This window comes from Ambystoma mexicanum, chromosome 2q (assembly GCF_040938575.1).
Source record: "Ambystoma mexicanum isolate Mex_15411 chromosome 2q, UKY_AmexF1_1, whole genome shotgun sequence".
Classification (NCBI taxonomy): domain Eukaryota; kingdom Metazoa; phylum Chordata; class Amphibia; order Caudata; family Ambystomatidae; genus Ambystoma; species Ambystoma mexicanum.
The window spans coordinates 1,088,660,259-1,088,683,161 of NC_090924.1; the positions used below are offsets into that span (position 1 = coordinate 1,088,660,259).

At 48.3% G+C, this 22,903-nt stretch overlaps 1 protein-coding gene across 4 annotated transcripts in view; it reads left to right on the top strand.

The window, feature by feature from the left end:
- ANKIB1 (ankyrin repeat and IBR domain containing 1) overlaps positions 1 to 22,903 on the top strand; it is a 2,153,692-nt gene that overhangs the window by 1,432,958 nt on the left and 697,831 nt on the right. The gene's annotated exons all lie outside the window — the stretch shown is intronic.

The following is a 22,903-nucleotide window of genomic DNA, read 5'->3' on the forward strand; positions in this document are numbered from 1 at the left end:
CTCTGTGCACCTGCAAGGCTGTATATAACCCCGGTGATAAAGTGACGGGTCACGCAACGCTCAGGCACTGCAAAACTGCAGTAAAACCGTGCATGCAACCCCAGTAGCCCACGTGTGTGGAATTGACCTCCTGCAGTATGCAGTGGCACCCAGGGACACGAAAAACACGTATGCGTGGGACACGCAGGCTACTAAGACCTCAAAAAATGGGTACATGATACACAGGGGCACCCGCAGTGGGAAAAATAGCGTGCGCGAATCACAGTCCGACTAGCGTGATAATGAAAAACATGCATGGCCAATAACCCCGCCAAAAGAAGAGATACGTCCTTGATCCGCTGTGAAGTTGTGATGGCGTGCGAAACAACACGAAGTAGCAACACACACGGTCTCCACGAAAGGCACGTACAGCTAACTGCTGGCCCCGCTCACTGATAACCCATGCTGAGGGATATGCCCGCACGCGTCGCTTCACTTGCGCGCTTAGGCCCTTTCCTCGAATTACACGCATTAACATGCGAACGTGTTGTTTTTTCACGTTCTGATTCACTATGCACCTGTCATGAGGGAAGGGCCCGCGCGCGTTACGTCACAGATGCGCTTACGCGCTAAGGGCCTTTCCTCGAATTACACGCTGATGTGCTATTTTCTCATGTGCCAATTCACTCCGTATCAAGCTGGCCACACGACAAAACACGGAAGACCATTATCCTGCCACCCAGAGCCCCGAGCATGCTCCCACCTGCCATCTGCTGCTGCCTGCTGGCCACGTGCCCTGCTATTTGCTGCCTGCACGTCAGCCATCTGCAGGGGTCCAGTTGCTGTGACCACCCCTGCTGGAACAGAAGACTCCCGACTGAAGTTCCATCGCTCCACAGCCCAGCATCAGGACCCAGTTGCCAACCCACACCTGCTTCGGGTGTTGCCATGTCGGGGGGAAACACCATCGGAGACCACTGGAAACCCCCAGCCAGAGAGGCAGAGGGCTACCAGCTTCAGTGCCGCAGAAGTTGGTAGCCTGGTGGAGCAAGTCCTGGTGCATTATGATGCCCTCTTCGGAAATTCACGTGCCGACAATGAAGGACGGAAGAGGATCTGGAAGGACATCGTGGCTGCCATCAACGTGGAGGGGGTGGCAGCCCGCGACATGCAACACGTCCGGAAGCGAGGCAGGACTTCAGGTCCAGGACCCTCAGCAAGGCCCGGCGCCTCTTGAAGGCAGCGCATGCAGAGGGGTGCCGGGTCCACCTTACCAACATCCAGATGAGGGTCCTGGAATGCATACACCCAACGCTCCACCTCCAGGTCCTTCAGAGGCAGACCCGTCCGGAGTCGAGCGGCAAGTGTCCATGCGTACTGATTGGACGCAGTGCATGTTGAAGTGTGCCAGGAGTGTGCAGGTTGGACATATGTCTTGAAAGGAACGTGTATGGATGTTTTATGTACAGGGATATGAGCCTGCCGCATGTGAGTCCAGTCATGTGTGAGGCACATCAATGGTGTATGTGTTCAAATGCATGATGCCCAAATGCATGTGTGGGTGCACACATGTTTACATTTCTGCGTATGTACTGTGGCATGGTTGTGGTGTGACACATGGATGCTGGTTCCACCTTCATGTACATGCACGGCATACATGTGCATGTGTGTGGGTTTGACATGTGTGCGAATGTGATACACCATGGATGCATGTGACACAAGACATGTAGGAGTCTGATTGGCAGATGTGACATAGTTCCCGATGATTTCACTGTGACAGGTGGTGGAAATGTACAGATGCATGTATGTCTGCTGCCGTGTCTGCATGTGTTCGGCACGCCCCGTGTTGCATGTGACGTCAGGCTGACCTTTGTATGCTCATGCTGTTGTATGTGTATGGATGGTGCTGTCTGCTGCATCATTCCTGTTAATTTGCGCATGTGTGTGGGTTCAAATGATGTGTGTGTTGGGGAGTATGATGCCATCTGTGAAGTTTGAGACTGCCACTCATGTTCAACGGTCATGTGTGTATCAGACCATTGTACAGTGCCCTGATGCCTGTGTTCTGTCTCTCCCTGTTTGCAGCGTCAACTGATGAAGAGGGCGGAGACGATGCTGTGGAGCACAGCGGCAGGGATCCCACCGCCAGCCGGAGACTCAATGCCCAGCTCCCCTCCCATGTTGTCATCTCTTCGTGGAGTGAGGAGTCTGGTGCCGCAGCCGCAGCTGCCGAGGGTAGGTCCAAGAGGCGGAGGTCGGAGGTGGACTCCTCGGCAGCAGAAGGGGCAGCTGAGACCCCACAGGGGCCTGTGGAGGAAGATGGCACAGAGTCATCCAGGTTGGTGGGGGGGTTTGGTTGAGGAGGAGGCCGTGGATGGCCCACGCACGGGGCCTTTGAGGGGGGAGATTCCACTGGTGCTAGTGGTGCAGTCCAGGGACAGGAGGAAGCACAGGTGGCCGCGGAGGTGCTTGTGTGTAATGCTGTCCCCGATCCTGTGACTGCATCATCCCACACCAGCAGGGATGCCTTCGTCCAGACCCGTTTTCAGGAAGGGGATGCACACACACAACTGGCCTTCCTCTCCCTGCAGATGTGGCAATCCCGGACCGTGTTGAGCCTGTCCTGGCCGTGGTGGCGTTGTCAACGTGGCATTCAGGATTACGTGCAGGGTTCCCGTGTGGACAATGCACGTTATTTCGGATGCCTTGTTGACCGCGTCGACCTACTAGGACGGGTCACCAGTGCTGGGTTCCTCTGTGTGCTGCACCTTCTACCGACCCCTCCTCAAGTGAACCCTCTATGCGCCAGTCGTCCTCCGTGCCATCTTCCTGCCCAAGTATCACCTGGGCACCCTGTGGAGTTGCCCCTGACCCAGCGGCCAGGCTGGTGGAGGACACATCCCTGCCACAGTCGGGAGTCCTAGGTCGAGCAGGGGTGGCCACCCCAACAACTGGACACCAGCAGGAGGAGGAAGTGCAGGCATCGAGAGGCAGGGCACATGCACGGCAGCAGCAGGCTCAAGGTGGGAGCGAGGATGGCTCGGGCCATCAACATCACAGGGCAGGCATTGGCCAGAGGGCAGGAGGACCCTGGATTGGGAGTGTCTTCTGTGTGGCAGCTGTTGGGCCGGCAAATGGATGCGGAGCCGCGGCGGGCGGAGAGGCACGGCTCACTATGGTCAGGGCGGAGAACTCCATGCGCAGGGTGTTGAGGCGGGCTGAGTGCCTCGAGGCAACTCGCAGGGAGTTGGAGGAGGCCATGGCTGCATCCCTGCGAGACCTCGGGGCCAAGGAAGAGGCCTGCCTCCAGGACGTTGAAGAGGAGTTCGATGATGCCCTGGCCGGGACATAAACAAGTGAGCCGTTGGACTTGCCCGCCGCCTTTGTAAATAGTTGTGTTGGTGTGTTTCCCTTCTATTTTTTTTTCCTTTGGGGTGCATGGACTATGCCCCGCCTTTTTGTATATAGTTATTTATTAGGTAGGATTTATTTTAGGTTTCCTTTGGATTGTTGGGCTCATGGACCCTTGGATGTTCATTTGTAAATAGTTTTGGACCTAGATTTCATTTTCTTGGACCCATGGTGGAATACTTTGCTTTTTTGAAACACTGATTTTTGTTTGATGGATGGACCCATTTTAGTTTGGATTGTATTGGTTACAGCATTCATTTTTTTTTTTTTCTTCATTTTTGGACTTCCGGACTTAGAATATATATTTTTTTATTATTGTGTGTTTTTGTTTTATTGATTTGATTCATTCTTCAATACACCTTTTTCTATACTTTACTTGTGTGGTCTTCTCTCATGTGTTTTGTGCATGTCACATTGTGGTTTTTCACAGCCATGTGTCGCCATTGTGTGGGTCTGAGGGACATGTATTCATGGGCATGCTGGTTATTTATTTTCTATCATGACATTGGGAATTCAATGTGGAGTGGATGGAATGCTTGGTTGGGTGTTTGGACTGGGGTGGCGTGGGGTTGGATTTGGGTGGCCTTAAGGGCCATGGGTCTGGAGTGTGATGACGTTTCGGGTGGGGGGACATGAGTCGGGGCCTGCTGGCAGGTGCCCGTCAATGGTGGGTTGGTGGCGGACAAGAGTCGGGGGCTCACAGGTGCATGGTGCCATGTGGGCTGCCTACAGGGCATGGTCAGGGGTGTAGGGTTGTCCCCTGTGGTGTAGGCTGCCTGCAGGGCATGGGGAGGGGGGAAAGGGCACACCCAGGAGTGCCCACAATGTCAAATTGTGTGTAAAACTCCCTGCGCACCCCCAGAATACATGCAGGCAGCCCATTCACCCTCCCCATGCCCCGCAGGCAGCCCATTCACCCTCCCCATGCCCCACAGGCAGCCCATCCACCCTGGGCATACCCCACAGGCAGCCCACACCACAGGGGGGACTTTTCCCACGCAAATTACCTGGCGCGAGCGGGGTACATGTATTCCGAGGGGTGCGCGGGGAGTTTTACACGCATTTTTGCTGGCGCAAGTGGGGTACGTGTGTTCCGAGGGGTGCGCAGGGAGTTTTACACGCGATTGGCCTGGCGCGAGCAGGGTACGTGTATTCCAAGGGGTGCACAGGGAGTTTTACACGTGATTTCACTGGCGCGAGCAGGATACGTGTATTCCGAGGGGTGCGCAGGGAGTTTTACACACAATTTTGCTGGTGCGAGTGGGGTATGTGTATTCTGAGGGGTGCGCGGGGAGTTTTACACGTGATTGTCCTGGCACGAGCAGGGTATGTGTATTCCGAGGGTTGTGCAGGGAGTTTTACATGCGTTTTTGTGGTTGTGGGGCTGTATGCTGGTCCACTGGCCTTTGCGCCATGTACTGGATTTGTGCAATGTTTTTGGCGGGCGGGGTGGGGTTGGGGGCGTAACTGGCGCTGCTACAAGGTCGCTGCACCAACCTTGCGCCACGGCTGCTTATGGATGTATAAATCCATGAATACGCTGTGCGCCGAAATGGGTTTTGGTGCACGTGGCTGGCTCACTCTGTGCGCCAGCCGCGTATGCCACTTGGGCACCAAATTCTATGAATTACCCCCAGGTCATTAAGTTGTTAACAGGATACTGTTACAAACAGAAAGTTTTGTTATCAGAACAGTACTGTAACATGTGACTAAAGAGGCGTGGGGGCAATACACCTCTAAACCCACATAAATAAATGTAAATTGTTGCAGGAGCACATTTCAGGACTGAATCATGACAAGAGGAGAGATTCCCTGGGATTCTATTTCAGTCTCTGATATCTTCACTGTTGCATTCCAGGCTGGAAATGATCTCGAAGTGGGACCGGTGACCTAAGGAAAGATGTGGTTATCATTATGAAATTGTTTTCCGTCTGAATGAAAGTGCAGATATTGAAAAAAGCTAAAACCATGAATGAAATCTCCTATGAGGAACACAAACTTTACATTAATCAGGATCTTGTGCCAAAGACCTTACAGAAGGTGGTCACTGAAAAGCTGGGAGCTGCAAATGCTAGACAGGCTGGCCTTCTCGTAGGAATATAAAGATAATTGAGTATCCAATGTGGTGAATTAAGGTTTTTCCCCCTGACTCTCACAAATAACACATCGCTGAATCCCTGTGGGCAGAGGTAAATCGCTCATCAGCTGTAAGGAAAAAGCTTCAGCTTCCTTCATAATTGACTAGCAGCACAGCTGAAATAGCAGAGTTGTAGTACTGGTACCCAGTGCTGGACTGGCCCACCGGGACACCAGTACTTTCCCCGGTAGGCTTTGGGGGAATAGGGCCTCTTTTCTGGCAAATTGATTGGATTCACTTAAAGTATGTACGTTGTGCAATACACGCATTGGTTTAAGGTATTTTATCCTTGGATCTTTCTTCTCTTTGCATATAAAAAAAAGTATGCAATGTCTTCCTTGATCGCACCACATAATAGGCAATTACTACCCATTGAGTTTTTCCATTAATGTGTATGTTCACATACTCTCAGATATCTTGTTCTAAAATCTATGTACAAGGCCTGGGCCTAATTTGAAGCAATCATATCTAGGTAGGGTTTGTACCCAGGGCTCTGCTTGAAAGCCAAGTAATCCAAGCCCCGATACAGAAACAAGCACCCTCTTTTCATGTTGTTAGCCCTCCGAATTGCTGAGGCCTTTTTCATCCCTATTTCGTGGATTTGGTAATCATACCTGGGTTCACCTAATAACATAAAAGATCTAGGGCTGCCAAAGAGTTTTTGACGTCAACATATCTTGGAAGATACCTAATCCCTTCCAAATTCATCACCTGTACGAGAGCCTCACAGAATGTGCCCAATGCTCGGTACCACCAAATTCTGAACCAATAGAAGACGGGTCTCATGGCGAGCTCCTCTTCCAAGGGGCACAGATTGCAGTCCATGCAGACCAGGGCTGTCGGGGTACCTTGGTGCAATAGCAAAATACTATTTTTATTAGTGTTGGGAGTCTTACCCCTATACTGACCCCATATTTCCGCACCATAAACTGTGGCTGCTTCTGCTTGTGCTTTATAAACTTCCATAACTGGTCAGACAGCACCACCTTCCTGAGTGAAGAAGAACCTTTTCAGTGAACTACACTTTTTGCCCAAACCCCCGCTAGCCCTGTCCACGGGCCCAACTCAATTAGAATCAAAACGTATTCCAAAGTAGTCATACCAAGAGACTTCCTCAAGCTTTGTTCCTCCTACTATAACGGATAAAGGTTTCCATGGGAAATTCTTGGGGGAGAAAACCATAGCCTTTCCAGCGTTAAGTTCAAAGCCCAATTCAGCGCATTTCTTATGAAAACAGGATAGAGACAGTTTTAGACCAGACCGGATGGTAGAAAGGAGAACAGCATTGTCCACAAAAAATAATGCTGGGAATCTTATTACCCAGCCGTGGAAAAACAAAATGATAGACACAGATCTTCTATGATGGTATTTATATAGATGGAAAAATAGAGGGGGGCCAGTGGACACCCCTGGCGAACACCTCTATCCACCGGAAATGGCAGCATTGTGCCGTCAGCCAAGCTTCAACGTACATTTGCCTGAATATAGCAATTGAATTGGGGTCAACAAAGCCTCAAGAATATTCTCGGACGCGTATACATCCCAGAGAGGCTTCCTCTGGACACTGTCAAATGCAGTCCTTAGGTCAACAAATAATGTGTATAAGTTAGATCTTGATAGGAACAATTGTTTATTAACTAACAGCTACAGATGAAAACCCTGGTCCACCGTACTCAAGTCTGGCCTAAAACCTGCTTGGGGATGGGTTCTTATTACATAGAGCAACTCACATAAATATTCAGACACTTCATGTGGCCTTGGACAGAGTTGACGACATTTGGGACCCATTGGCAAAAGTGGCCAATGACAGTCAAAATGTGTTTGATTCCATCTACTGGGAATTTGTTTGGGTGGTACTGGAGGATATGGGCTTTCGGTTGAAGTTCCGTCAGGCGGTTAGGCTATTATATGAAAACCCTATGGCAAAGGTCTGGGTCAACAGTAGGGCATCTGAGTCCTTTTTACTAGTGAGGGGTACGTGACAGGGCTGCCCTCTCGCTCCATCACTGCTTGTTCTGGCAGTTGAACCCCTGGCAGTGTCTCTCCGGGACGCCCCCCCTCATTAAGGGATTCATGTGGCCGTCGACACATGAAGATTGAGTGTCACTATATGCGGACAACCTATTGTTTTATGTGGGAGAACCCCAGAGGTCTATACCCAGAATAATGGAGATTTTAAGAATATATGGACAGCATAGCGGTCTTTGGCTTAACTGGAGCAAGTCCATCCTATTTCTGGTACAAGGGGGGCCTCTGGCAATCCCCAAAAACTGTCCATTTAGAGTGACGGTCGGATCGATCAGGTATCTGGGTATTCAGATCTGTCGGGAATCCACGTTTTTCCTGAAACGCAATCTGACACCTTTTAACAGATTGGTTTATAGATGACACCAAATGTTGGTCGGCTCTGCCAGTGTCTCTGATCGGGAGAGCAGCAATGTTTGAAATGAAGTTGCTGCCTAGATTCTTGCTCCAGAATTGCATTGCGCAATCTGTGTGTTCCATGTGGAAGAGAGCTAAATCGCTCCCAGATTTCCGAAAGTAGTATTACGCTTTGCAGTTGGCAGTGGCAAATAAATGGTTGTTGGGGGATCTGACTTGTCCACATATCCGACTGGAGCGGGACGGGATGAGAGGCAGGGATCCATTGCACATATTACATGGGAAGATAAAGGTGGTCGGACTATCCCACATTTTGCAATGGGCATTGAGGATGTACAGGATAGCTACAAAAGAGACCGGATGGGATGGGAGGGGATAGTGATTCTGAAGGACCCACTATGGCAAAACCGAGACATGCCGGAACTGATGAAACTGTCCTTTGCGACTCAATGGCATCGGAATAACATAAGTCTTGGTGGATGTGCTGGTGGCGGGTTGGATACAGTAATTTCAATAGTTGCAGTAAAACTCCCAACTGTCATGGTCGGATAATTATCTATATATCCGATTCAGACATGCTATGTGGTCACAATTCCAGGGGAATTATGAGTGCCCAGAAAAAGACCCCATTGGCGGTTAGTACACACACAGACTTCCTCACCACAATGCCAATTTAGACCCTATGTCAGATATTTGTTAGTTACACAACAGGTCCATTGGTAAACCTCTAGTGAAGGTGGGGAACTGCTGTTTAAATGTGGTTGAGCAGTAGATTCTGACTGCTTACAATGTTCTACTGAAGAGGGGACATTTTTTCATACAATATGGACATGTCCAAAAATCCAGTATTTCTGTGCTGCGGTACTACGAAGAATGAATGCAGTAGTTCTCAGCCGATCCAGGTCTCATCGAAAAATGATCTTGTTGGAAGTTTGGGGTGAGGCGACTTATTCACGAAAGCTTGGGGTGAGGCGACTTATTCACGATATGAAAAACTGTTCATTGCTAATGTTCTGATTGTAGCAAAGAGGAATATCGTCATGTAATGGTGAACGCGAGAGGTACCCAGGTTGTCTTAAGTGGGTGTCGGACATGGATAATTGCATGGCAATGGGAGAACGAATATGTTGTTTCCGGGGATGCCCTTATTCATTTGGTAAGCTCTGGGCCATGTGGGGAAGTGCTGAATGACTGACAATGTTGATAGATATGTGATACTCCCCCAATGGGGCTTTGTGGTTCTTATGTGGGGTGGTGATATGGGAGCAATTTATATTCTGATCCTGATTGTAATACTGTATGCATGCAGGGCTATTGCCCGATGAGACAATTTTTCAACTGCTTTGCAGTGAGTACTGTTCACTAATTATTTGTTATTGTAAAACAAAGTTATAAAAAAAGTGAACATTTGCCAAATGTATTATACAAGTTTTGAATTTGAGTATGAATATGCTAATCTTTACATTTCAGTTGATTCATGAGGAATTTTTTGTTAGGTTGTGCTGAAATAAAGAATCCCAAATATTTTAAATAATTTACCAAGTGCAATCTATGGCCTGATGTCCACCAATTGTGTCTGTTTCGCTTTCGTCCAGCAGAGAAGTGCAAGTCCTTAGTCGTCTTAGCATTAAAAACAATATCATTTCTCAAGGTCTATTGTTCAAAAGCGTAATGTCGGCACTGCAGACCTATGTGGCTGCAATCCATAAGGACAACATCTTCCATGTAAGAGAGCAAAGACACTTTTGTATTAAAAATCTTGGGCGACAGGAAAAACAGCTCTAGGAAGTGCACCCCATATCTGAAAGATTTAAGTTAAAAAGAATCGGGGCCAGAATACATCCCTGACGCAATCCTCTAGGGTTTGTAATTAGCGAGGAAACCTGGCCGGAGAGATTTAATCTGATTCTTAGATTGGTATCCGTGGGTAGGTGGATTAAAAAGCTTGTAGGTGGCTTGTGACACTCCACAAATCTAATTTGGTCGATAGGTGGATTCCTATTGACCATATCGAACGCCAAAGAGCAGTGCTCCAGATATGATTTTGAAGTGGGTCTATTTTGTAGGGGTAAAAATGTAAGTCTAATTCCCAATAGTAGTATTTTATAAAGCAAGTAAAAATGTTTTACCTGGTAAACAGATTTGTTTTTGTAATAATTATTCCTTTGCACCTACATTTTCATACACATTAAAAGATACAGGTTTACTTCTTCCAATCTGGGAGTAACAGTAGTTTCTTCCTCTGGTACTATGTGCACTACTGGTCCAAACATATCCATGGAGCTGTGTGGGTGAAAGCAGGAGCACATGGTCCTACGTGTCTGTTTCCTCTTTTTTGTTCGGAGTATCTTTATACCCTATTTTTATTTTATGGGTAGTATTAACCTATTTTTAGGGAGTGAAAGTGGCTGATACACCCCTCATCTGTACGGCTGCCAATGAGCGGTCCATACTGGCCATCTATACGCTGGGGGGGATCTCTCCAGACCCTGTGCATCTTTGAGTGGTGTCCACAATAGATCCTGAAAGGTGGGTACATATTCCTGCCAGGAAACCTGTTTGATTTTTTAAAGAATGTTATTCAAGGTTACCCATTGATTTAATTCCCTCAGTAAAAAGGACACACAGATTTTAGAGTCTGCGCCTAGGATGGCAATGGGCCGATAGTTCAGAGGGCTGGTTTTATCACCTCTTTTGAAAACTGGCACAACATGTTGTGAGAAACCTGAGGGCGTCCTCACATCTACTCCCCCTGGGTCCTCCTCTCAGGAGGCCAGGGAAAGGCAGTCACTTTTGGATCCTGACCCTGGAGGTGGAAAAGTGAGCGTGGATCACCTGGGCGGAGGAGCCTTGGTGATTGGGGATGAGATTTGGTTGACAGAGACGCGGTACCCCTCATTTCCATTTCATGAGGAACCCTCAATCCCACACGCATTTATGGGGTATTGCTACCCCTGTCCCACTGACCAAGAAAACACCAGGAGATATTATCAGTATAGAAACACCAGGAAGAGGATGAAGAGAAGGTTTAAGGGTGAGACAGGCGAGACATGGTATCCTCCTTTCCCTTATGAGAACTAGCCTAATCCTCCCCTGGCCTTTATGGGCCATTATAAAACAACTCCCCTTATTTTCCCTCATTCAACCTACTACTGTACTGTGATGAGGAAGGGGCGACTAGTAGTAGTGAAAACCAGTAAGTAATTTCACCACTCTAGTACTGAGACGAGTAAGTTGACTGCAGAGTACTGTAAAGGTCAGGCATGGCCCTAGTTCTATTCTAATTGCAGTCAGGCAATGACAATTGGGAACTCACACCTGCAACCTGTCAAGTGGTTGCAGGTGTATAAGAAGAGAGGAAACCAGCAACACTCAAACCAGCAGGAAAGCCGGTGTGCGAGAGACAAGCAGGGAGTCCTGTTTGAGAGGAGGCAGCCGTGGTTGGTCCTGCAGGGAAGCCAGGATGCCAGCAGATGATCCCAAGGAACTGTGGAGCCCTGGAGCAGGTTGGGATTAAGGACACCCCAGTTTTAGGAGCCTCCATGGTCAGAGATGCGCAGCTTCGGTCAAAGAAAAGCAAACCAAGAAGCCTCCAGCATCCGCAGAAGTGAAGCAGAGCTGCCGGCGAGCACAGGAGAACATCAAACAGTCAAAGGAAAGCCAGCGGGTCAGAGCCAAAATCGAACACCACAGTTGCCTGCAGGGCATGCCAGGGACCATTGAGTGAAGGGAGAAAATCACTCGAACCGGGGTGCTCCTAGTGGCTGTGGGAAAGCAAGCCGAATTCCAAACGAACAAACCAGCATGTTAATAATGAAATGAACCCGAAGCTGCGAGTTGGCTGAAAATTAAGCGGCAAAGCAAATATTGAATACCAAACTGAATGAGACCTTAATGGGCAAAGTTAGAACCAAGATGATAAAGCTATATGAAGTGCAAGTAATGCCTGGTTGAAAGCAAAGTAAGAGGCAAGAATGAAAGATTGCGAGAGAGCATGGACACAATGTGCTAAAGGAGTAAAACCCACCACAAAGTGAACCTTATCAATGAATGCAGTGTGATAATGTCAATGATTGGCCAAGGACATGTGACAGTGTGGCAAAGCCAAGGAGCTGACGAGGAGAAGCCAAGTAAGGTTTAATCTTTCACATAAAGCCCAGGAGCTTAATAAGGAGAAGTGTGTGTGAGTATTCACACGGGCAGATACAGAAGAACCTGTGTGGGCCAAAAAGGTCTTGGTTGCGAGACCTGTGATGGGTGGACTATGTGGTCTGACAACTGCGCCTAGACCCGGGAACCTTCAAGTGTGAAAGCCAAAGACTTTGTTGAAGAAAACCAAGAAGAAGTAAGGTGATTGACCTGTTAAGTTTATCCAGAAGGAGTGTTAAGTTGATTTGGAGTTGTTTTGAACGTTGAAAGACTGAAGCCAATTAAAAGTTGTCAAGTCTTGGGGAAGGGAACCCTGAGACTTGATGAACTTTAATGCTGTCTTGAGGACGGGGGCCTCAAGACCCTTTTCTTTGGAACTGTGTTGCCTTGAACTTAGGCAAGGGAACTCCAAGGATTTGTGGAGCTGTTTTGAACTTGAGACAGGTAATCCCAAGACGTTTGTTGAACTTTCTTGCACTTGGGGAAGGGAATCTGAAAAGGAAGCCAGGAGCTGGAAGAAGCTCAGAACTTTTTGATCACCATTTCTTTATTGTTGACATCCTTACACATTGTTTAGCTTTATTTGTGATGGCATGGAAAGGTTTTGAACACATACATTTAAGTTGAACTTTCTGACTCAGACTTTCCTTAGGTTCGTTCAGGTAGGGAAATCCCACGTAAGCATAGGGCAGGTTAGGCCTTCAACCAACCTGACAATTGAGTTAATAGCTCCATAGAAGAACTGATACAGAACTCAACACGAGTTGACGGCCCACAAGAGGACCACATGTGTTATTACACATGGTCCCAACTCATTTCAAATCAAGGAAACGATTCAAAAATAATGGCCAATAGTAAGGCTACAACTACCAGGGGAACCACTCCCCAGATTTGCCTTCAAAAGAGGCAGGAACATCAGAGAACATCTAGTGCACTCAATGTATATAAGAGACACTCCCGTCACTGGACTATGGAACCTACGCAAAACTGGACACTACCCTTGTGGGTCCTGTTCAGTATGTAAACTTACTTTGAAAACCAAGTCTTTCCACATCAATGAAAGACCATGGACTCTGAAACACCATACAAACTGCAAAAGGGGGGCGTGGCTACGAGGGCCATGTAGGAGGACGTGATCTGGAGGAGCTCCCGAGATCCTGTAATGATCCGGGCAAATGGGTGCATGATGATGGGCCGACGACCGTTGAAAATACACATGTCGGTGTGTGAATGATTGGGCCATGCGTGGTGAACTTCTGGATGGTGCAGGAGGAACGGCGGCAGAGATCGGTGCGGAAAAGATAGGGAGCGCCGGAGACGAAATACAACACAAAATGGCCGACCAATGTCCGGAACAAAGGAAGAAGCAGGCCGCACGGTGACCTAGCGAAAGGGGCGTACTGAGTGCACATTTGTCACTTGCGCAAAATATAGGTCCTCTGGGTCATGTCGAATAGAACGGTGAGGCCGAAGGCGAAACAACCCACCTTAGACGACTTCGCTAAGACGTCCCCGGGTCAAGACAATAACAAGAGCAGGGACAAGCCGCCTGCAAGCGGCATGACGACTTCGGGCGCTAACCAAGAAGTCCTAGCTGCGATTGCGGACCTAAGGGCGGCCTGGGAATCTAAACTCGAACTAGCCCTCACTGAATTGAAAACTGCACTGGACCTCAAGGTCGGAGAGTGCAGGAGGACGTCGATCTACTCCGACAGGATGTCAGGGCCCTGGCGGAGCGCACGGAGTCCCTTGAGAAGGAAGTTAGCCCGAATACCGCGGATTGCGCCTCCCATAAGGCTGAATTGCATGCCCTGATACAAAGAGTGGGCAACTTGGAGAGCAGAGTGGAGGAGGCGGAAGGACGAGCCCGACGGAACAACATCTGTATCGTGGGCCTGCCGGAGGGATTGGAGGGCCACGATCCCACGGAATTCATTGAATCCATGCTTCTGCAAGAGATACCCGGAGGAGCCCTATCCCAAGGATTTGCAGTGGAAAGGGCACTTAGAGCATAGGCCGCCGCTGGGGAACCCGCCAAGGCCGGTGATAGCCAAAATTCTTAACTACCAAGATCGGGAGAGGATATTGGAACACTTTCGTAAGGGAGGAACGATCACACGAGAAGCGGCAAACATCACGGCCTACCCGGACTACACCCTGTCTGTGCAGCGTAGCCGCATGAACTTTGGGACGGTAAAGCGGAGATTGAGAGAGGCGGGCCACAAATATATGTTACTGTATCCGGCAAAATTGAAAGTCATTCATAAACACAAAACTTTGTTTTTTGAGACCCCGGAGGATGCCATGGGATGGCTCAAAGCGCAAGGATGTCCCCAGGAGTCAGAAGTTCGGACGGAGAAAGAGCACGGAAGAGACAAGTGATGCACGAAGAAGATGGCGCGGCACGTGGGACTTGAATATAGTCGCATGCGCAACCTTCAGTAGAGAAGGTCAGACTATTGCACTAGATATGTTATAAGCACTGTAGTTAATGTTGAATTAACGGGAGCCTTACAGAGCGGTTCTCTCTACCCCACAACAGTTTTAGTTAAGTGGCCATTAGGGCGACTTCACCCTACTGAGCTCTGTGCATTGTTTGGTGCTTGCAGGGCTAGATGTGGGGGTGCCTGAGTTCCGAGAATGGAGCTGGGCAGCAGTTGGGGTGTGTGATGTTGGGGAAGGGATGGGTGGGGTGAGGGGAGGGAAGTTGGGGATTTGCGGTGTACATAGTTATGGGGAGTTTGATGGTACGAGAAGCTACAAGCAAAGATGGAGGGCTGTATCTGTATCACGTGGGCAAAGGGGAGTCGCTACGTGGGAGGCAAGAAGACACTCATGAGCCATGGGAGACCTTAAGATCGTAACATGGAATGTCAGGGGACTTAACAGTTACTTAAAAAGAAACAAAGTCATGATGTACTTAAAAAGACAGAAGATTGATATTGCGTTGTTGCAGGAAACACATTTGACCCAGCAAAAATTGGAACTGGTGGGGAAGAAGTGGAGAGGTACTGTAGTGGGCTCTCCGTACTCTGCCTACGCTAGGGGAGTGCTGGTCTGGGTGGCACCGCACGTTCCGCTCCAACTTACACAAGAGGTGGTGGACACAGAGGGGAGGTTGATCATATTAAAGGCTTTGGTAGAGAATAGAGAGGTGTGCATTATAAATACGTATGCCCCCAACCAAAACACTGCGACATATTTTAGAACCCTATATACTCATCTAGGCGCGTGTATGGGAGGAGCGGGATTTCAACTGTGTGCTCAACCCAAAGGCAGACCGATCTGATGGGAAGATTGATAGGCCCACCCCAGCGGCCAGGGTTCTGCAGACATTACTAGATGACTTTGGGCTTGGGGATGTTTGGAGACTGAAACACCCTAATGAAACACAGTACTCGCACTACTCAGCTCCGCAGCACCTGCACACGAGGCTGGATTACTTTTTTGCCACGCCAGATGTGATGATAGATACCACCCAAATAGAATATAGAGCGAGGGTCCTGTCGGACCACTCGCCTCTGGTGCTGACCTGGCAGCACTGCCGCCCCAGGGCGCGGATACCGACATGCCGCCTCCGGGCGGAGGCGCTCCGAGACCCAGTCTTCAGGGAAGATATCAGGGATGCGATCTCACAGTACTTTGAGGTAAACACAGGCAGCGTAGATTCAGCGTGCACACTCTGGGAAGCCTTTAAGGTGGTATTGCGGGGTACTGCTATTGCTAAGTCAAAAGGCCTACAGGGTGGGGTCCTAACGGAACTAGAGGAAGCGGAAGAGAAACTGGAGCGCGAAAGCAACAGGGCGGGAGGGGATGCGGAACTTGTACTCGAGTTGCAGCAGAGGTGCGCAGAGCTTTGGGAAAGCCTCTGCAACCTTAACTACAAGAAGTATGTCGAGAGGCAACATGCAGGTGGGGATAAAACTGGCCGCTTGTTGGCGTGGTTATATAAGAGCGAAACCCCCAAGCCCCCGATTAGGACAATAACTAGAGAAGACGGGGAGATGGTTGACGCCCAGGAAGGAGTCAACGAGGCATTCTTGGACTATTATAGAACATTATATGAGAACAGAGGAGGGGGCAATCGGGAGGAGATTAGAGAAACACTAAAAGACATGGAATTACCTAAGATTAGTGATGAAGAAAGGGAGGAGCTGGACGCACCGATTACCTTAGAGGAATTAGAGGAGGTGGTGAAGCAGCTGCCCACCTGCAAGACCACGGGCACAGACGGATTCCCTGGTGAGTTTTACAAAATATATAAAGTGGAAGTACTCCCCCCCCCTATGCTAGAGATGCTCAATGAGTCCTTTGAGAAGGGTCGGCTACCGGAATCGCTCAGAGAAGCGCTAATTGTGCCGCTCCCTAAACCCAACAAGCCAGGGCATAGCTGTGGCTCGTATAGGCCGTTGTCAATGTTGAACCAGGATAGCAAGATCTTGACGGCAGTCTTGGCCAATAGGCTGCGAAGGGTCATCAACAAACTGATACACCCGTATCAGACAGGTTATGTCCCCAACTGAAATATAACCCACAACCACAGGCGACTCCACCGGGTGATTGAAGAGGGAAACAGGAGCGATGGGGAAATGGCTGTGGTGTCCCTAGATGCAGTCAAAGCTTTTGATTCAGTGAGGTGGCCATGGTTGCTGGCGGCCCTGGAAGAATACGGGATGGGGCCGGGTTATGCTAGGCGGGCAAAATTATTGTACAGTGAACCACTGGCCAGAGTACGCACAGGATCGGTGATATCTGAGAGGTGGCAACTCAGTAGAGGCACCAGCCAAGGGTGCCCCTGGTCCCCGATGTTATACATTCTAGCCCTAGAGCCCCTGGCAGGGTACCTCAGACAACAATATGACATGGTCGGTATTGCGGCGGGGGGAGAGAAACACTTAATATCCTTGTATGCTGACGATTTACTACTGTATTTGAAATATCCGGAGGAAAATCTTCAGTATATTCTAGAGGTCATGGAAAAGTATGCAGAACTGTCCGGCATAGCGGTAAACCCCCAAGAATCGAGCATGTTCCCATTGGGGAGCTACATAGGAGCCCCTCTGGAACGGTTGCCAGTGTTGTCCGTACCGTGGGCGGCTGATTCCTTCCGCTACCTCGGAATAGATGTATATCATACGGTGGAGAGGGAACACTTGCATAACACCGAGGTGGCTGTGAAATAAATTCGAACAAATACGAAGTTTTGGGAGAAGCTGCCGCTGGCGATGATGGGACGGGGGGCGATGCTCAAAATGGTGGTCCTGCCTAGGCTGTTACATTTCTTCAGTAATATACCATACTTGATACCCAAAAAGTTTTTTGTCAAACTGAACAGCATGTGCAGGGACTTCCTATGGCACGGCACTCGCAACAGAGTGGCGCTATGGAAGCTACAGAACTTCCATGATAGAGGGGGCATTAAGCTGCCGAATTTTGAGGCCTATTATGTAGCTAGTCAGTTGCAATATGTAACCAAATGGCTCTCTGATGAAGAAACTCCTGAATCTAGGCTGTTTGGGCAGGACTGCACCCCGTTTTACCTAAAGGAGATTATCTGGGTGCCTAGACTCGAAATGAAAGAACGCCCGGGTATGCTGTTGCTTGGGTGGAAGATGTGGCACAGAGTATGCCAACTGATGGAGAACCCGTGCCCGTGTTCCCCACAGGTGCCACTAGTCACCTTAGCTAGGGGAGACAACCAACTCAGGATGATAATCAGGACCTATTGGGAATCGGTTGGGCTGGTCACATTGGGAGACATATGGCAAGAAGGGATTATTAAAGATTTCGAAGAACTGGGAGAAGAGACAGGTTTGCATGGAGGCCAATATGTCACGTATCTTAGGCTAGTGCAGACTATTCGCAAAACCTGGCCAGAGACTGTACTGGCGGAAGAACCAGACGTCCTAATGGGAACAATATATGATATATCAGAAGGAGGGGCACGAGATCTCTAGACTGTATTAGATGGTGATGACCCGGGTGGGGAAGGATTTGACTCATTTGTGGCTGGACTGGGAAGCGGAGGTGGGGGCACAGATGACCGATGGAATGTGGGAACGTGCTATAGGATACCACAAGAAGGTGTCCAGAAATGCTAGATTGCAGCAGATACAGTCATACATAACCATAGAGCCTATATGACCCCAGAAGAGAATATCTAAGTTTGCAAACGCAGGAAGACAAGCATGCCCAAAATGCGATGAAGAAGATGCTGATATGACACACATGTTCTGGTCTTGCCCAGTGATTGAAGCTTTTTGGTGGGAAGTGGCACGGAAACTAGCGGATAAAGGGGTCACGCTCAACATAGATACGGCCTGGGCCTGCCTGTTGGGAGGGTTTCCCAGACCACGGAATACTAAACACCTTGGGGAAACTGAGGGACCTGGCATATGTGCTTGCTAAAAGGATTGCCATGGGCTGGAAGCAATGCCACAAGCCACGGGTAGAGGTATGGTGGCGGGACTTGCAAAAATGGGCGGAGGCTGAAACAGTGGTGTGGCAGGAGGCATGTAGCAAGTGCGGGGAAGAAGATGTGGGTAACCTGATGGCTTGGAGAATGTTAATAACAGGACTGTTTGGCACAGTAGTGGATTCTGCAGCTTCGGAAGGAAGCGATACCCAGCAACCCGCAGCGGATACAGAACGAGAAATGCAAATAAGCTCTTGAGGGGGGGGGATTTGGGGAACAGTAATGAGCGTAAATTGATGTTCACGTGTCTGTTGTAAATAATGCTGCAAGTTTGGTTTGTATTGTTTATTTGTTTTCAAAATAAAAATTTAAAAAAAAAAAAAACTGCAAAAGCAGCCAGGTGATCTATTGTATTCAGTGCCCATGCGGCTATCGATATGTAGGCCAGACCATGCGCAAAGTGGGAACTCGGATCTCCGAACACCGTTCTAGGATCCGGTGCAAACAAACTACATCACCATTGGTAACACACTACATAGAGAACCGCCACACACCCGATGACCTGCTATGGTGGGTGTTAGAAAAAGTGGAGTCAGGCCCCAACATTCAAACTAGACTCTTGAAAGCAGATGGATCCATAGATTGGATACCTTCGAGCATTGCTTGAATGAATTACATAATCCCCAGATTTAGTAAAATACTGGATGGCTTGCGTCATCCTATCCACACTACCATCTGCCCAACGTTGGAGTCCATAACAATGGGCTTATTTGACTCCCTCCATGTGTTCTTGCACCAATCACAAACAAACTACATTCCCCCCCCCCTCTCCGAACCCACTCCCCGGTCCCCACACATTAGTGAGTCAACCTGAGATACATTCTCTTTACCTTTGCCACCAGCCTTCATACGGGCTCCAGTATCACATGACACTGCCCCTCCAGGCAAGATGGGACCCGCTGCCTTCCAAACCGCTCCAAGTGGTCATCCTTACACAGGCTTCGCCTATAACCAATATGTCAAGAATACCTCTCCGCATGCGGGCGACTTCACTGGTCGTTGTCCTCTTGGTGAATATCGGTGCACACTTTTATTATTCATTTTTCAACTGCGCCACGCGTTACTCACCATCACATGTTTCAGTCACACACCATCCGTGAAGACATAGCCCATGCACGCCGGAGCATTGTCTCACGTCATGAGATTTCCCCATTCTAACTCGAGATGGAAGCTATTTCCTTCCAGCTCTCTCAAACGCCGAAGGCGATGGCCCGGCACCCACTCTCACCCCCCCCCCCCCCAACACGGGTACTAGGAATCTCCTAGCAACCACATCATGCTCTCACCAAAGCATGACTCGGCACAACGAGCGTGCATCTGTCCAATGACGCCGCGGGTGTGGCACGACCAACCAATGGGCGCCTTGCACGTCTCAGACCCCGCCCTTCACTGTGCACAGAGACTCGAGCCGGCGGCTGCCTTCACAGACAGCCGGCGACCGGCACTAGAACACAGCGAGCGGAACAACGCTGCGGATGAATATTTTTATATAACACAGGTGAGCTTTGTTTCGCCCGTAGGCAAGATTCAATTGTCTTGTATCCTACATCCGTTAGTAATGCCTTCTTTTTCCGGCTCTAACAATGACCAGTTCCAGCCTCGCTGACAGCCACGTTTTGAGCTACAGCCGGTTCTAGAGATTACCAAGGAAATGTGTCCTGGACAGTAATCCCACCACTTGGGAGATTTTTTCTGCAAACAATCGCCTTGTTACCGGACAGCCTGCGGACTTCACTGACAGTCGCTAATCCACCTTTTCTATCTATTTTCACTGCTGACCAGGCAGCCACGGTAGAAAGCTTTACATGAACTATACACTGAATAAGGAACTCCAGTGGAGAACTCTATATTTTTCTTTCTTCAGTTTATCCTTTCAACAACTTTAGTACTAACCCTGAATTATCTATCAGGATACCAGCCCTAGAGGCAACTATTGCCTTTTGCACTCCATTCCAATGAGGTTCTTTCTTTATAAGACTTTTTCTTTCCCTTTTTTCTGCAGAAACGTAATAATCACTTCCCTGATGAAGGCGGAATACTTCACTGCTCTTTACCTTTTTTGTGACCAGTAACCGCCAAAACGCAAGAACCAGTGAGGGGAGTGTGGGTACCTCTAGATCTACCCACACATCTCGACACCTTCTCCAAATTAGGATCCCCCACGGCTTTGGCAACAATAAGGAGTCACTTTCAAAATTATAGCAGCACAAACTATGTTGACCGCATTGATTTGTTCCTAATTTTGTAGTAGGACAGGCAGTCCCATTCCTGTCCTTACTCTGCTGCTACTGTCCACTACATACTTTCTTTCCCTGTGCCTATCATTCTACTCCCTTTCCCTCTTTTTCTGCAGGTTTGTCTATCTTTTAGACACCACCACCTGGATCTAAACCTATATATTTTTCTGGAATTAGAGACCAGGAAAACATTGGGTGTGTGTCATAATATAACAAGTTGTTTTTTTCTATTATCACATTTTATGTTGTTTATTTTACATCACGGACATTGGTTGCAACTTTTACATATCTGGTGGATTTCCACCAGACAAACCGTGATCGTCATAATTTGTTGATACAACTAAATATAGAATTGTTTTACTTCAACTGAGACTTGTGTTTTGTTGTCGTCTGTTTTCTGTATGATAATTCATCTACATATTATTTGATATTTTGCTTCTTCTTGGTGCTCCACCTGTCTTGTCAAGAGGATTAGATCTAAATAGATATTTCAGCATTTATTGCATCAACTTTGGGTTGACAAGGGGAGTTTCAGGATTAACATTAACCCCCTTCCGTTCTGAGCCCAAGGCACAGCGACACCCTCTCTCCTATGATTTACAGAACTCAACAAAAACAAACAAAAAGACTAGACGAAACTGACTGGATTTCAACATTGGACAAAGCGCTTAAATATAAGCTTTCATCTCATCTGCCTCCAATGGCAAGAAAATTAAATGTAACCCAGCCATTTCTGAAGAGGCACCCCAATAAAAACCTGAGACATATTCTCTTAAGGGCACAACTAAAGCTCTTACCCTCTAATGAGATCATGGAAATAAGAGGGTTCTCATCTACAAACAAGTGTCGCTTCTGTGATACACCCTTTGTGATCGAAACATTACAACATCTTTTATTGACATGCCCGGGAACTTCTCGCTTTAGATCTCCTTATTTGATATACCATCTGTGTGAGGCCCATTCAGACGACGACAAACTCTGGTGGACTCGTCTGATTGGAGCAGAAAGGACCTCATTGGGTAATCGCAGCGGTAAAAATCTTGGATCGGATCTTTCAAAGCATCGATGCATCTAAATAATAGATCTCAACCATTCCCCCAGTCTCATTGTAAGCAGCGCAATCTTGGATGCCTTGTTAGTTCTGCAATGTATTGGTTTGAACAACGACTTCATGTAATTGGAATTTTAAGATTTCAACGTCTTGTAAAAATCGCTTTTGGCGATTAAATCTTGTAAATTAATTTGAACTTTTAATCTGTTTGTGTCTTGCTTCATGATGCCTTCACAATGTGAAGATCTTCACGTGGCTGGAATCTTTTTCTCTTTAAGGATGGAAAAAAAGAGAATTGTAAAGTTATTAGTACACATGGAAGGATTTCTTTTATAAACCTTTTTTGAGTTTTCAAACAAAGTAGGTACAGAAAAATGTCCAGAGCAACTCCTGTATCCTCCACCTCCCATGTGAAGCGCCACTTGCCCCCCTCATCCATTAATCTACAGCCTTTTCCCCCAGATTTGCTTGTGTTTCTGGGCTTAACCTCTGTCCCTGTACACCTGTTGCTCCATCACACAGCAATAGTCCATTCCCTCCAGCCAAGTGGGAAACCCTGGAGCTGTCCCACTTCCCCAATTTGCAGCAATATCTGTCTTGGCCACCATCAATGCACTTTTTATCAGACATAACTCCTTGCCTGTGAAGTTGTTCCCCCCGCCCGCCCATATGTGCAGGAGATGAAACCTTGGACAGTTTGGTATCAGTTTCCCCATTGCCTCCCCCACCGATTCTTGTACCATCCCCCCATAACCCTGTAGTCTAGGGCAAGCCCAAGTAGTATGGGGAAAGGTGCCAGCCTCCTCCCCGCACCCAAGACAATTGGAATCAGTCACCCTCCCCATTTGTAGAGCCTGACCTTGGTGAAGTACACCCTGTGCATAAACTTAAACTGAACCGGTCTTAATTTACTGGAGACCCCGGCTTCCCTTTGCCAAATCCAATACCCCCACCCAGTCCTCAATTGCTTCCAGGTCCCTTACCCAATGTTCCTTTAGCTTGTTCATGGGAGTGGCAGTGAAGTTGTTCATCACCTGGTAAAGTGTGGTGACCACTTCCCTACCAGTTTCCCATCTAACAGG